We start from the raw sequence: 16,102 nt of genomic DNA, 5'->3' as shown, positions 1-16,102 counted from the left end.
TCCTATAGCAATGACATCAGTTGTCTACAGGCTGGCGATGCAGAGTATAAAGGAAATACTGCAGGCATGGATAGAGCATGAGAGGGTGCTGGGGGAACTGCAGAATGGGTTTCGGAAACCCAGGAGGTTGGAAAACAATCTGTTCTCACTCACGCAGTGCATCGAAATAGCAGAAAAAGAACACAGGCCCCTGTAGCTAGCATTTTTTGATATCAAAGGAGCGTACGATAGCGTCGTTCAAGAAGAATTGTGAGGAATACTGGACACACTAGGCGTGAAAGATGGAGTCACTAATCTTTTAAAGGATATTTATAAAGATAACAAAGAAGTTATAAAGTGGGAAAAACAGGTATCCAAGCCTGCAAAGGTAAAACGGGGGCTTAGGCAGAGGTGTCCTTTGTCACCCTTATTATTCATAGTAGCTACAAATATTAGAGGCCAAATTCGAGGAAAGTGGGCTGGGCTTCAACCTCTGTTCCGTCAAACAAGGAAAACTCATTGAACAGGCACTACCAGCATTGATGTACGCAGATGATATAGTGCTAATGGCCGACAACAAGGAAGGTTTGCAGAGATTGATGGACATCTGCGGTAATGAGGGAGGTAGGTTAGATTTCATATTCAGTAAGGAAAAATCAGCAGTCATGATCTTTAATGACAATGAAGCTTAGAATACAGGAGGTCACGCTAGAGATAACAGATAAATACAAATATCTGGTCGTATGGATAAGCAATGGAGTCGAGTACCTAAGGGAACACGAAATATACGTGACGACTAAAGGTAACAGGAATGCAGCGGTGATGAAAAACAGAGCACTGTGGAATTACAATAGGTATGATTTTGTGAGAGGAATATCGAAAGGGGTCATGGTTCCTAGTCTGAAGTTCGGCAATGCGGCCTTGTGCATGAGATCAGAAGTTCAAGCAAGATTAGAAATTAAGCAACGTGGAATAGGTAGGCTTGCCTTAGGAGCTCACGGGAATACACCAAATCAGGAAGTACAAGGTGATATCGGATGGACATTATTTGAGGGCAGGTAAGCTAGGAACAAGATAAAATTTGAGAAGTGATTGAGAAAAATGGGGGAGGAGCATTGGGCTAGGAAGGTTTTCAGCTACTTGTACATGAAGAAGTTCGATACAAAATGGAGAAAGCGAACCAGAAAATTGACGGTTAAATACTTAGAAAACAGCAAGGGGCCAAACTTAAAAGAACTATCGGTTAAGAAGAAGGTGAACGAAACGGAGACTGACATGTGGAAAATTGGCATGAATAAGAAATCCGCACTAGAGATCAATCGAACCTTTAAGCAGGAAATTGCCAAGGAAAGGATCTATCATAATACTCGCGGTAGTTCTGTGCTGTTTTAGGATAGGACGGAAGTATTGCGAACCAAGACATATCGGGCCAAATACGAAGGGGTAGACACGGTATGCAGTGCGTGTGGAGAGGAAGAGAAAAGTGCCAAACACTTGATATTGTTCTTTAAAGGGCTTCACCTATAGTTCAGGATGATGGTGCAGAGTTTTTCAAAGCACTGGGGTTTAGAGACAAGGAGTGCAAGATAGACATTAAGCGGGTAGAATTAACTAGACGGAGGTTATTCGATTGGTGGCTAAAGTCAAGGCACAAGTGAAAATTGAACCTTTCACTGCAAAGTACGAATCCTCAACCTCACTATTTAAAGGAAAAAAATCTAGTTTTTCGTTCATTAAGTATTACGGCCTGGTGGCGCTAGCCACCGCCCGATCTAAAGGGTACAGCCATATCCATCCATCCATCCAGTAGTTCCGCTAGATTCAGAAGTGACACCAACACAAAGGTGTGACTCTGTTGCCTCCGATATGGCAGTACACATTGCTTTAATCTCAGAGGCAGCAAGGTTTAAAGCGACCGCCGCAATAAGCGCTCGCAGCCGACACTGTTTGTGGGAGCGGAGGAGGATAGAACAGGAGAGGGCCGGGAACCAGTTTTTTGGCTCAAGTCGCAAGCATCTTCTAGAAAAGGAGTTGATGCAGCAAACACCTCTCCTTTCCTCTGAGACGTGTTTCCACCCCTGCGTTCACACACTTACCTTTCCTCCAGGCACTGCGCCGTGCTCCCGACCGGGTTGCAGAAATTAGGTGCATTTTCTCATCTTCTAACCACTACCACCACCACCTTTCCTCATCTTCCAAGAAATCGGCTAAAGAGGAACTCCGTTATTTCGTCAACGTACAGCTTAAAATATTTTCACGCAAGAACAAGCCTCGCTAGACAGCCGGTCGGCTGTCTGGAGTTAGTACACATGATGCTGCCATCTGTCCACACACTGTGACCGCTCACGCTGCCACAATATTCTGTCGGGAGTGGTGTCGCGACTGGGACCACTCGTTTCTCAGACTGGCCCACGGTGAGAACGCTTCCGCCATGCGGGTGACTCACCAGCGCCAGGTGCGGTGAACAAAAGCTGACGGGGTTTGCCAACACAGGCGCGTGCAGAAGCGAACGGCTTAGTACGTGGTCTGCGCACCTACTTTTCATTTCTTCCCGTTTCGTCAGGCGCCGTCTACCGAGTGGCTGTCGTTCGCTTGCCACAAACATAACTAAGGGGACAACCTATAAAGCTGCTTATGGCAGCTTTTATCTGGGCCCCCGAGACTGCGTAACCAAACTTACAAACAAAAAATAACTAAATAAACAAACAAACGAACAAGTTGCGCGAAGCGGAGTCATCATTGCGGTCGTGGCTGTTGGGGTCCGGGCGCAAAGCAAGTCGGCGTACCTCACTGCAGATGAACTTGCTCCTCCTCGCTCGCTTTATACAGGTGGTGTTCGTTTTCGAATATCCATCGTCGCTTCTTTTAGAGGGACGGCTCAGTACTCTCCCATAGTTGAGTACGAAGTACCCGAAATCATTAAACTTTTTTTTTCTAAACACACATGACAAACACGTTTTCGTACAAGAAGTTACGCCGTGTGAAGAACAGCGTGAGAAGTGCCGTGCGAATTCAGCACACCATTCGCAGTAACCGCTTGCTCACTCGCCCCGGGAGGAAAACTAGGAAGTCATCATGTGCGCGCGTCGGCGGCGCGCACGTGAAAGCTCCTTAAGAAAAATTAAGAAAAATCGGACTGCAGTGCCACTAGTTTTCGGGACCGCGACCCAGCCCGCCTCTCTGGCGAAGCTCTCAAACGGATTTTATACCAGTTCAGCTGGTACTGTCAATGCCTCGTTGATACCGTCAGCTGTCAGTACAAGCGGGGCCGGCAGGGCTCCAGGGCTCTTCCGCTCGCCGCCGCGTCAGCAGCGTTGGCGCCTCGACCACCTCGGCGCGACAATTGCGGCGGCGCCTCCTATCTGCCTCGTCTGTCTGGTGGAGTGCGTTGCGTGCTGTTACGAAACGCGCCTCCGACGACGGTACAAAGGGCGCCATGAACCTCGCCGCTGCCTCCACTGTCAGGAAAGACGGCGACGCCAACACGGTCCCGAAGGCGCCACTGCTTCGAATTCCGCCGGGAAGGTCACCAGCCGTTTGGTAGCGTAGGTTTCTCAGCTCGCGACTGCTTTTCTGCGCAAAGCTGATAGACGAGCAGACGAGACGACGGTGAGTTAATAAGGTTTATGTACAGCAAAGAAATAGGGGCGTTACAAATTCGGCACTGGGGCCGACAGTTTAGAGACGCGAAGATTCGACCTTTTTTCTCTGACACACAAGTCAACTGCTCGCGACGCGCCGCAGGGCTTTTTTTATATGTACCGGGAGGATTCTTTGAGTAACCAAATGCCCAACCAGAAGCGCCGCTGGCCGTGAGGTCAGAATCCTCCAATGGGGTCGCCGCTGGACCACGTCATTCTCATGGAATCCGGAGCCGCTGCGCGTGGTTGCAGCCAAGGACGAGTGACGTCGCCACGCATTGCGTAAGACTCGCCAGACATGAAGGCGCCTATGGCTGCAACAGGCTCGTGGGCCGAGGTGGCTCGCTGTGCGTGCGCGACAGAAAGGCGCCGCCGCGTTATGACGCCGTTGAGTTGTTCGCGTCAGGTGGTCTCGCGTGCTTGTCTTGACACAGATTGCCTTTTTCAGAGGCATGAACGTTCGGTGTGGACTCCCAGGCATAACAGTGCGCGGTGGTTTTGTGTTCGAAAAAAGCGCATCTTCGGAAGTGTCTCTTTTCTCCGTAGGTAGCGCTCACGCGGTGGTTGTGTTGGGTCATTGCTGAAAGTGATGCTTGTAGTGGTCCATAATCATGAATCTGCGGACGCGGGCAACGTCCATTGGCAGCCTGCGTACGCAGTTGTCTATGTCTGGTATTAGAGGAATAAAAAAATGGTGCGTGGCTGTGTTCGCTAGCGTAGCGGGCTGTGGAGTGAGGGGTTCCTGGTTCAAATCGTCGGTATGTTGTTTTGAAACTTCTGTGTGCTCGTTTATTTTTCATTATGCGTTTTTACCTACATAAGAAACATACAGATATACGGGACATGATGGCAACGGCAAAAATGAGTTGAGAGTATCCATATTTTCGCCATCGCAATGAAATGACAACATAGTAAACTTCCATCCGCATGCTTCCCATGATTTCCCAAGATGTGTTTCTTGAAGTAGAATCGCGCAATAGTGACAGGGCTGGACACAGATACTTTGAAATTGTATCGTGATACAGTACAAAATGCTAGGGCCAAAATTATTCATGATACAGATAGAAGATATTTGGCATATTTGCATCATATATACTTGACAATTGTCTTAAGATGGTTCGATAAATTTCTAAATTAGCCATTATGAAGCTAAATTAGCCACTATGAAGCTAAATTAGCCATTATGAAGCAGCAAGGTACTACCAACGGTTGCGTTTACCTGTAATTTCTCAAATGCGACCAACTTTGTTTTTTATTGACATATCTGCTAGTATCACAAGATTTCTATCTCTTTACTCAGGGTCATGGTGCGAGAATACGCTATAGGCGAGCGAACGCTGCGAAGCGAGCGCTTGGAGGGGAGGGACCGACTATGTTGTGGTTTGCGGCATGCCGATAGATGGCTTACCGGTATGAGGGCCGTGGCTGGCTGCTGGCAAAGAGGTGACCGGTAAAATAGGCTATCGCAGGGAACTATATGACGGCTTCCGGTTCGACACACCACGTGGGTTAGCAGCAGCACGCATGCACTTTTCTAACGCTCCGTTGAAAAAAGCACCTCTCCGTGCAACGTCGGTGCTTTAGAAGTTGTTTTTTTTTCTGCTAGCCGTGACTGCGACAATGACCAGCTACAAAAGCCATGAACAGTAAAGAAACTTTTTTTCGCACCAAAACGCGCTGCAGTGCTTTTATCCTGCTCGTGGGTACTGTTATATAGTCTTGCTAGCAGAGCAGTCAAACAGAAGACAGTTTTCATTGTATGATACATTACTGCAGATAAAAAATCGTGATTTTAAAGATCTTGGAGGATGGTGATGACTCTAGCAGTGTGTTAAAAGTTCATTTCGGGATTGTTTCTTCGGCCGAAATCATCGGTCGATTGGCATGAAACGCAGCATTTCCCCAGCGCGTTGAGACGTCTTTTTTTTTTTTTTGTAGCCTTCAGCACTCTATAAGATGCATTTCTCAGTCGAAGCCGGATGTTTATTTGAACGCTGATCTTGGTCATGCTGCGCGGCACCGCTGCAAATAAGCAATATAGTCAGACATAGACAGCGCCGAAGAATCAAAACCTGCGCTTACTTAACGCACTTCTTCCTTTGTGTGCCGTCCGGACGCACAGTTTAACCAAGATAAACGCAATCGGACTCGTCCAGTGCTTCGTGTAAACTTATTCTTGAGTGAAGCTTTCGCGTTTTTTTTTGTTATATATATGGGTGCTATGCCGGCGCTCATCTCATATATGACAGGTAGATTTCGCCCGCGCGTTCCCATAATATTTTTGCAAGGTGCACCCGCGCGACAATTTATTTTTGGATATAATATTCTCATCAACTAATCCGTAAGTTTTTTTTTTATTAGTGAGGAATACACACGTACTTGTGATAAAATGGTCTTCGTATACACTCTGGATCCAACGTTCGATACCCAAAGGCTACTTATCGCTGCAGCTCTCTTCACAGCTGCGGCCCACCTAATTTTTCTTTCTTCGTTCTATGGGAATCTATAGATGCGTTTGCTTTTCACGCTCGAGTTGGAGCAGGCAACGGCTGAACGACCGACCATAGTTTAGCAGGACAAAGATAAACGGACGACCGTGCGCGCGAATGCCGAATAATCTGAGGCGGCGGAGCGGTTCGCCGTAGTCTACTCTCCTCGAAAAGGAAGCCGGCAGCAGACGTTGCACCCACAATCCCTCGCTCTTTTACTGGTCACCTATTCCGGAAAGCGCATCTGGCGCGGGGGCGATGTTTACCAAATGTCAGAAAACCGGGTTATTGCGCGATATCAACCAGGCCACACGCATGACACGCGTAGATATGGGTGTCGCTGCCCCACTTAGTGACAAGCTAAGGCAGTGGTCTCAAACAGGCAGCCCGCCCAGCGCGCGCCAGAAGCCCGCAGTCCATGCATGACCGTCTTCCTCCCATATTTTCCTTTACTTCTTAATCAGCGTGTTTCTTTAACTACATGTGCGTGACTCGTATCTAACAAGTTTTCTTCGTGAAGCATCCCATCATCCCATGCAGCCACTATGTATTGAACATGACAGTCAACGAAAAGTGCTATATTTCGGTATCGACATCCATGTTTTGGTCAATATGTGGTCAGTATCGATATATCATGGGAATAGTCACGGAAAATCTTCTTCCATCACTCATATACGAGAGGGATCAAGCCACCTTTGAAGTGCAAACAGTATAGCCGAAAGCTCGTACCCACCTCCCCTTTTCGCTCTCAAAGGAATGAACTTTCACCCTAACGTAACTAAATTTTGTCACAACCGTCCGCTAGCGGAGGTGAGTGTGAGACCCCTGAGCTATTGGCTTGCCATCTATTTGAAATAACGCTATTAATTAAGATTCACGATGGCGCGAATACCATTGTGCAGTGTTACTTTGTCTTCAAGCAAAGTGCAGGTTTCGTTATACCACATCAACATGACATGGGTGGGGCAGCACCAACATTCGTAGCGATATTGTTTGCGACGATCCATGTGAAGATATAGAGTGGGCGCTCACAATGAATTGAGTACATGAAACTGCAATAATTTTGAATATTCTACTCATCTGCTAAGTGTTCCTTTAGAAATATTCACTAACATGCCATCTTTTACCATTTGGTCACCGAGATAAATTTAGCTGCTCTCAGAAAGTTCTCACGCGTATTGCAGTGACGCAAAACGTTGGCAGTTTATCACCGCTCTTTACTATTGCTTGTTCTAGCTCGGCTTAACTGTTGGTTCATAACAATAAGAATACTTTGTGTTGAGTTCAAAAAGGAATAAAGCCCATTAGCCATCTGGTTCTATCATATTATGCTTTATTATGATTTCGTTCATTCTCATCCTAACTAGAACATTGCATTAATCATGGGGCAACACATGCAATACCCACCTTACGTCCCTGCAAGCCATTCAAAACCTAGCCATTCACCTAAATTTTTTTTTTGCTCTGCATTGTGTTAATGCCAGTCAGTTATTGCATCCCTATAATATTCTAAGTTAGTCGAATCTCAATAGATATAATCTCGCTATTTTTGTTTATAGGGAACTATAGGATAACATTCCGGCATCCACAATACCGAAGATATCCCTTGTTAACACTAATAATATTATAAGATTCGCTGGCAAACATAACTTATTCTTACCCATTGTCCACACCAACCACTGCAAACAGTCGTTACATTTCTCAGCACTCGCCTTCAGGAATACGCTACCATCCACTTTAAAGCTACTTATTGCCCATAGCTTTCGATGCGAACTCAAAAACTTTCTTTTTGATTCATCTAACTCCAGTTTTTGACTGCTCTAGTTTTTTCCTCCAATGTTTTGTTTAATATATATTTTCCTGCATCTTTGCATCCTATTTCTACAATATATATTATTGGACCTTTGCATTTTGTTTAATTTCTGCGTTTTATTTTCTTGTGCATTGAAGTTTCATCCTGCATCTTTGTATCCTATTTCTACAATATATATTATATGGTCTTTGCATTTTGTTTATTTCCTGCGTTTTATTATCTTGTGCATTGAAGTTTCATTTTATCTTTTGAATATGTTTCGCGCCATGCTCTTCTTACTCGTATTGACTAAGGCACATTGCCTTTTTCTTTCAATGATTTTTGTTGATGCTGTTCGTTCATTTGTTTTTTTTTTCTTATTAGCTTACGTCTCTATTCGGTCTCCATATTGCCATTTTGTATACACTATCCACCATGTTATGCACAGGAGGTCCCATTTCAGTCTGCGACTACGGCACCTCCTTCTTTATATTCTTGCGATGTACCTAATTCTCTCTTCAATTGAAGTAAACGATTCTGATAATAAACGACCGTAATGAATAAGTAAACAGGTGGTTTCACGTAGGTAACGAAATTCACGCTGTTCCGATCAGTGCTTGGCCCGAAAGCGGGGTGGCGTTCCCTGTTCCTCGAACGAGTCGCCGAGCGGCTGCTAGCTTGCCGAAAGCCGTTCAAGCCCGTGCATTGTCTTTCCGAGCCGGGAAGTGAGGCGCCCTCCAGTCCGGCGTCGCAAGGAGTTCCATGAGACGACCACAATGGTTTTCGTTTGCGAGACCTTCTTTGAAGGGACACCGGCGTTGTTTCGGATGACAAGCCGTTCCGCTAATTGAGCATGCATGTGATCGGCAGTCCTTTGGAGCGTCGGTAGAAGCGTGGAAATCATCCCCCAGTTGCCTTCGTCGCTGAGGTGTGCTTCAGGACCGTGCAGTGCAGTGACCAAGCCCCCGTAAAGGACGTTAGCATTGGCGGGTGTGGGTGGCCCCGAAGGAACTGGCGTGTTTTCTGTGACTGAACCGCGTAATTTGGAGCCATTTTCCTGGGGAAGCGGCAGTCTTTATAATCAACCTCCGCGAGCTCCCTCAAAGCTGTTCGTCACGAGACTGTCATAATATAGCGCTCTATTTTTTATCTGCCTCCAATGTAAATAAACGCCTGTAACCTCCCACCTACGAGCACACCTTTCGGTCTGCAAGATTGACTATAAGACGGGTCCGGTGGCGCGGTACAGCTCCCTACAAAGAGACCCGCCAAACCCGAGCCGCAACAACTGGTGATAGCGGCGGCATGCTGTCAACCCTTAGTATCTTAACACTTAACACCGCTGAATTAAATAAAAAAAAATATAGACGTTAATGTGATGTGAATCTTCTTATAGTACTTTCACAATGGCCTTACTTGGTTGATTAAATAAGCTGAGTTCTGCCACATCTTTACAATTTCTTTTAATGCCAACTGCACATCGACCTGTGTTTTTTTTTTTTTTTGCCTTGTATGGACTGCGTAGGGAAAATTTCAAGGCTCGTAAAGACTACCCACGAATTATGAAATAATATTACATTAGCAAAGTGTTAAAAACAGGACAAAAAACAGAGAACGTAAGAAACAAAGCATAAGAGCATAAGAAACAAAGATGTTATTACAATTTGCGAAATTCACAGACAGGCAAAAACTACGCAAATGCCCAGGTAATATATGAGACTAAAACGCAAAACAGCAAGGAATGCACATGGGTTAACAACATTCATATCATCATTATAAGAACTCCTTGAATAATTAAGCAGAAAAACCAAAGACACAGTACGCCAAAATATTTCCTGTTACGGAAATGACTGTTCTGTTTCATCTAACATCGGCACCAATAGCGCGAAGGTTAGAATCTCATCCACATGTAAGTCAATCTCATCGTATGTAAGTCGCCCCGCCGCAGTGGTCTGTGGCTAAAGTACTCAGCTGCTGACTCGCAGGTCGCGGGATCGAATCCCGGCTTCGGCGGCTGCATTTCTGATGGAGGCGGAAATGTTGTAGGTCCGTGTGCTCATATTCGGGCGCACGTTAAAGAATCACAGGTGGTCTAAATTTCCGGAGCCCTGCACTACGGCGTCTCTCGTAATCATATGGTGGTTTTGGGACGTTAAACCCCACATATCAATCATCAATCAACCGTATGTAAGTCATGCCTACATCCATCCACATCATCATTTGAATTGCTGATGTGTGAAGGCCATGGTACTTAAAGCAGCCCCGGTATTTCATTCTTGAAACAGCAACGGAGCACCCCGCAAGACAATCTTCTGTAACGAAACTATAGCGGCACCAGTATTTGAGTGAAAGACGCCGCAAGCACTAGAGTATACAGCGTAGTACCATGGCTGCGAATAAACGGCATCGTACTGAAACAAATGAAAAGAAAGAAAACGTCGACAAAACGAAAGGTAGGCTGTGCGTTGACGTTTGCGCCCTCGTTTTTCTGTAGATGGCTAGAGCGCAATCACGTGACCATGCTTCACGAATAGAGACGCGTGAACCCGTGTTCGCCGGAGTGCACGGGCGAAAGTACAAAAATGTCACTGTCGTTAGTTTTATTCAGGCGGCTTAGTGACAGCGATATCAGAGTGTGAACTTGACTTCTGGTGTCCGTTTATCGCTTCGTCCGGTGGTATTGGAAGATAGAAATTCATGATATTTCTCTCTTATGTAGAATAAGGAGTGGGAGCTATGGGCTGCATATCCTGTCAGAGGCTCTTACTCCAGTGCACATTCACCATGCATAAACATAGTTTAGATGCGCGTGTACATACAAACATTTCAAATAAGCATGCTGGTATATAGTTTCAAGTGCATAAAGCAATTTCTATAGCAGTATCTTGCATCTTAAGATACACTATATATTATTGTATGTATCGAAAATACAGACACAGAAATGCTCTTTTGCGACACGTTTCGCGATACAGATATTCAAAGAGCATATAATGCAGTATCTAAGATGCATGTATCTTCAATACCGTCCAGCCCTGCTTAGGGGTCCGCACAGCGTTAGCGTACTCCAAATCACCCACGTGAACGGGTCTTCCGACGTAGCAGTTGCCTTGCCCGCCTTTACTGAGTGGCCACCGAGACTAGTAGCAGCAGAGCGAAAGTAGCGGGATCCATGGCAGCAGCAACAGCTACCGAAGCTTGCCGCGACAAATGTCGTTCATGAACCTGACAATAGGACGTCGCCTCGCAGCGCTCCGTCTTTTCGAGCGTCGACGTTCATTTTTTTTTTCAGCACCCAGAGAAAAATTTATACGTCGGTTTCCCATGCTGTAGCTCAAGCAGCCTACAAGTTCGGGCATCCGGAAACATAGCATGCATGTTGTATTTTTTCGAACGTTCCGTCACAGTGACTTCCGTGAGCGTGCAAATCACAAGTAGCCGTACGAGATACCAAAACCACCTATCTGTGACGCGCTCATTAAGCGAAGTTGAATTTGGCGGAAACGCAACTTTCGAACCACTCGTGGCATTTCCCATTGTAACTCAAAGGCTTCTTTTTCTTATGAATCAAACAGAAACAGAAAACAAGACCTTTATTACGTATTGTAATGTCCGGAAGGTATTACAATTGCAACAGGCTTGATTACTAGTGACTAACTGTACTCAGCACTCTTGACGTGATTAAAACGTTAAAAAATGTCCCACTTCTGGCGCATATCGTGTCGTAGATTCACCTTCATTTCTTCGTTAGTAGCACACTGCATTTATGGTTTACCTTAATTTTTCTATTAGTAGAGCACTGCTGATAATGATTTGCCTTAATTTTTCGGCCAGTAGAGCACTACTATTGAGAATTTACCTTGATTTACCGGTTAGTAGAGCACTGCTGTTGATAATACTGACGTATTGGACGTTCCGTAGCGTTGATCTTTTACTGTGACGTAAATTCTTCCTTTAGTGTCCCTTAGTAGTTAGGGACGAGGGTTATTTGTGGGAAAGTGCGGGTACGTACACGCGCACATACCAACAAATGCGCGAGTCTGTTTAAACGTTCTTTTTTTTTCACAAAACCATGGTCGAGTGTATTTACTACTAGCCGATTTAGTTGGCCGCAAGACTGCAGATTCATTCTATGAACTACTGTACCCCCCCCCCCCCTTGCAATAATGCCTAAGATGGCGCTGCTGTTAATGTTCCAAATAAATCAAAAATAAAAAAGCGGAAAAGCCAAGCCCTCTCCCCTCCCCAGAAATAAAAAAAAATGTGGCTACACCATATAGTGCGCTAACTTGGGCAAGGTGCTGCATGTTCACAGAAAATGACAAACTGCTCATTGCTCGTTTTCTTTTTCTCGCTACGCCAATGATTGGTAATTTGTCGTACATATCAGTAAACATCGCTTTGAGGTGATGTATGTTGTCGCTCATAACTTACAATGGGTTCCCGGTGCTGCGGCTACTCAGCGCGACAACTGAGTGCCACGTAATCAACAAGAGCGTAAACCATACAGATAGAGAACATAACGTCAAGTGCAAGCTTTTTCACTTCCTCTATTCTCGCACCGTGGCTGCCCACATTTAGCAGAAGCCCTAACGTCACTCGTTGTAAAGCCGGGATGAAGCCGGAAGTCAGCCATATTGACTGGGCAAATTCTCCTCTCTTGTTCACATCCGAATGTAAAGCAGAAGGCGCGACTCTCTCTCCGGCTCGGAAAGCAAGTGGGCTGCGCAGCGCGCGTGTCGTGACGATCCGAAACTAATTGAACGGGCTCAACACGCTGGGCTAGCTCGACACCTTCGGCGAAATTATTTCGTCCGACTATTGACAGCGAGCAACAGCTCGCCGACAACGAAGCAAGTACAAGAGAACGCGCGTTAGATGCACTGACAACGGCGAGTGTTCTCACGTCATTAATTCACGCACTGTACAGACATCACGATCGGTCGTGCGCCTTCTTCTACGGTTGCATTCCGACACGAGTCCGACGCAGCACCCGGCCACTGTGCCCGTGTTCCGCGTGAAACTCACCGGCGTCAGCATTCTGCGACCGTGGTGGCTTTGAGAACGGCGCAAGTGACACTGGAACGCATCGCTCTAACGTTGAGATTACCATGCTGCGGGCGAGCATAACAAACGGGACAAAATACATGTTTTATGACACAGATGCACGTTATTACTGTACACATACTGAACACGAAACTACGTATGTGCACATGGTCCTCATTGGGTCTTGCTGGGCACAGCAGTTTCGTCCGTTACCACAAACAGCAGCGCTGCCCAACCGTCACTGACCTTCAAGGCGTTCGTCGTCGTTCCGCTTCGTCATCGTGCCCAATGCAATTTCGCTGAACACTTCAAATGCTTCATCTGCGTCATCTGCCGCACGATACATGAATATGCGCGCGTTCTACGCACCGTTTAGGCCCCGTGGTGGACGAAAGGATTTGTAAACGTTGCTAAGAGTGCAGTAACTGCCAGGGGAACACTGCGTAACCAATAACGCGGCGCAGAGCTCGGATATTGTCCGCCACGGCTCCGCATAAGACCTGCGAAGGCACATAAGCCGCCGCCAGCCGCGGCCACTCACTGCTAGATCAGCTACACTGCGCAACACGTAACCATAGCAACGCCGCCATTGTGCCCAGTGAATATGGACGCCATGATGTCATTTCCTCCACACTTTTCACGTAGCGCGCTGGGTGGGCATGCCCTCTCCTATCTCTCCTTCCTTCGTGCATTGAAGACTCATTCCGGCAGTATGGTAGAAAGCGTTGGATAATTTCAGCCGATCGCGGCGAAAATTCAAGCGTTCTTGGCCCTCGCTGTAACCACGCTGAAGAGCACGATCACGATTATTTTTGCGAGTGTCGAAAATAAAAAAATTAATAACAAAAAGCAGTGTTTTCGTGTCTTGAGAAACGGGTGGCAGGGCTGTACAGGAAAATATCTCGACCCTGTTTTGGAGAACCACCGCTGTCATCCCCTTTTATTCCCCGAGGACGAGCTGGGAGGATTAGCCCGTGCGTGGTAAGAATGCCGCAGGGTAAACTGTCTTCAGCGCTTGTTCCCCGCGAGGTCATTTGGCGAGGCAGTCGTTTCGTTCGAGTAACAGCGACAGAAAGCGCATTCACGAGTTCGTTTTGGTGCTCCGCGGCCTGCAAGACCACAGTCTGGGTGGGAGAAGCACATCGTGGAAAATAGATGTGTGAGCAGGGGAGGGCGACGTGTCCGAAAAGTTGAGGGGGGGGGGGGGGGGGACCGGACGAACGAACGCTAGACGATGGCCGCTCTCAGGGACAGGACAGGCACTGCGCCGTGCTCCCAACCAGGTTGCAGAAATTAGGTGCCTTTTCTCATCTTCTAACCACTTCCACCAGGGACAGAAGGGTGCTTGGAACGAACGTAAATAACCTAAAATTGAAATCGGCATTTCACATAGAACTGCCTTCTTCAACTATGAGAATGAATTCACTACAGTCTGAAGGACAATTATGCAATCATGTATACCAGATATTAAAAAAAACAAATTAACAAAAATATGTCCTACTGCTTCACGTATTCTTGAGTGAGCGCCTCTTTTAAAGTATTTTGTCCCTGCTTTGAACTGAAGACAAACAAGTTGATTGAATCAAAGTGGAACATTAGACTTCCCAAGTCTGCCAGTGAGACGGAAGGTTCCGTAGCATCCACGATACCTTCCTAGTAATAATCAGTGAATCGGCCAAAGATTCAATCTTTTGTTTAGTGTTGCCATGAATGCCCGCAAAATCTTGGCGCTTGCATGCGGAAAACATGCCGATGTACGAAACAATAAAGACGATCAAGCCAGGAAAAATACGGAAACAAGAGGGGGGGACATTTAACAAGAACTTTTTAGAAACGAAAGACACAAATACACAACACGACATATTATTATTATTATTATTATTATTATTATTATTATTATTATTATTATTATTATTATTATTATTATTATTGTTGTTGTTGTTGTTGTTGTTATTACTTGGGGCAGCACTAAATATTTTCCCCAATTTCCCTAAATACTCATTATATATGATAAACACGTGAAATGTTTATGCCATCGCATACGAATATTTTCAGTCTGTCCTAGTGGATCAGTGGGTGCTCAGCTGCTGATCCGAAGGTCGCCGGTTCGATCCCCGTAGCAGCGGTCGAATTTCGATGAAGGCGAAGCGGTAAAAGCCCGGGTACTGTGCGATGTCGGCGCACGTCAAAGAACACAATATGGCCGAATTTTCCGGAGCCCTACACTAGGGCGTCTCTCATAAATCATATCGTGGTTTGGGGCATACAACTACAGATAATATTAAATCAATTACGAATATGCACATTGAATCACGATACACAGCATATGTTTATGCACGCTGCCCGAGGAATGTCTGCCCACGGTCCCTAATCTGTTGTGTCGTGCTTCAGCGGATTCCACTTTATATCTGCAAACTCGTTAATTTAAGCTCCTTACTCTAATCTCTGCCATCCTCTGCTGCGTTTCTCTTTGTGTGGTATACATACCCTAATTCTCATTCACCATCGGGAATCGATTCTTCGGATCACGCGACCCGCCCAAGCCCACTTTTTTCATTTTGTTTTTTTTTTCTTTCAACAATATCAGCGCTTTCTTTAGTTACATCATTAATCGTGTGCTCTCATCTCGTCTCTTAATACTGCGCCTATAATTTTTGTTCCCTCTCGCGGCCCTCGACTTCTCTCGTTTCGTAATTATAATTTCCACTAACTGTCTTTTATATGAGTACTGGTGGAATAAAGCAGTTGTGCTTGTTTACCTTTATAGGCAGCTGTCACTTGTTACAATTCGGGAATGTTTCCCCTCTGTGCTCAAGTGGGTTCTTGATCTGGGAATATCTTATGTGCGAGGAGTCGTTCCTGTTTACGAAGGGCCTGAATATGGACAAATTATAGAGACTAATGTGTACTTAGCAATCGTGCACTATAATTCTGCCCATGGCCCAACAAAGATTGTCCAAATTAATTTTGACAATTTTTTATATAGGCGCTCAAACCTTCTTTATCACTTTATTTTTAAGCGAATCGTACCCATGTTATGTACACACATTTATCAGGTTACATGATTACGTTCTCATCAAATATAATCATAGAATCAGACACCTACTTGTCACGGGTACGCAAAGCTTGACGCTCCGAGCCCGCGCGGCACTGACGTT

Source organism: Rhipicephalus microplus, chromosome 1, assembly GCF_043290135.1.
Source record: "Rhipicephalus microplus isolate Deutch F79 chromosome 1, USDA_Rmic, whole genome shotgun sequence".
Classification (NCBI taxonomy): Eukaryota; Metazoa; Arthropoda; class Arachnida; order Ixodida; family Ixodidae; genus Rhipicephalus; species Rhipicephalus microplus.
Note: the sequence above shows the minus strand (reverse complement) of the source record.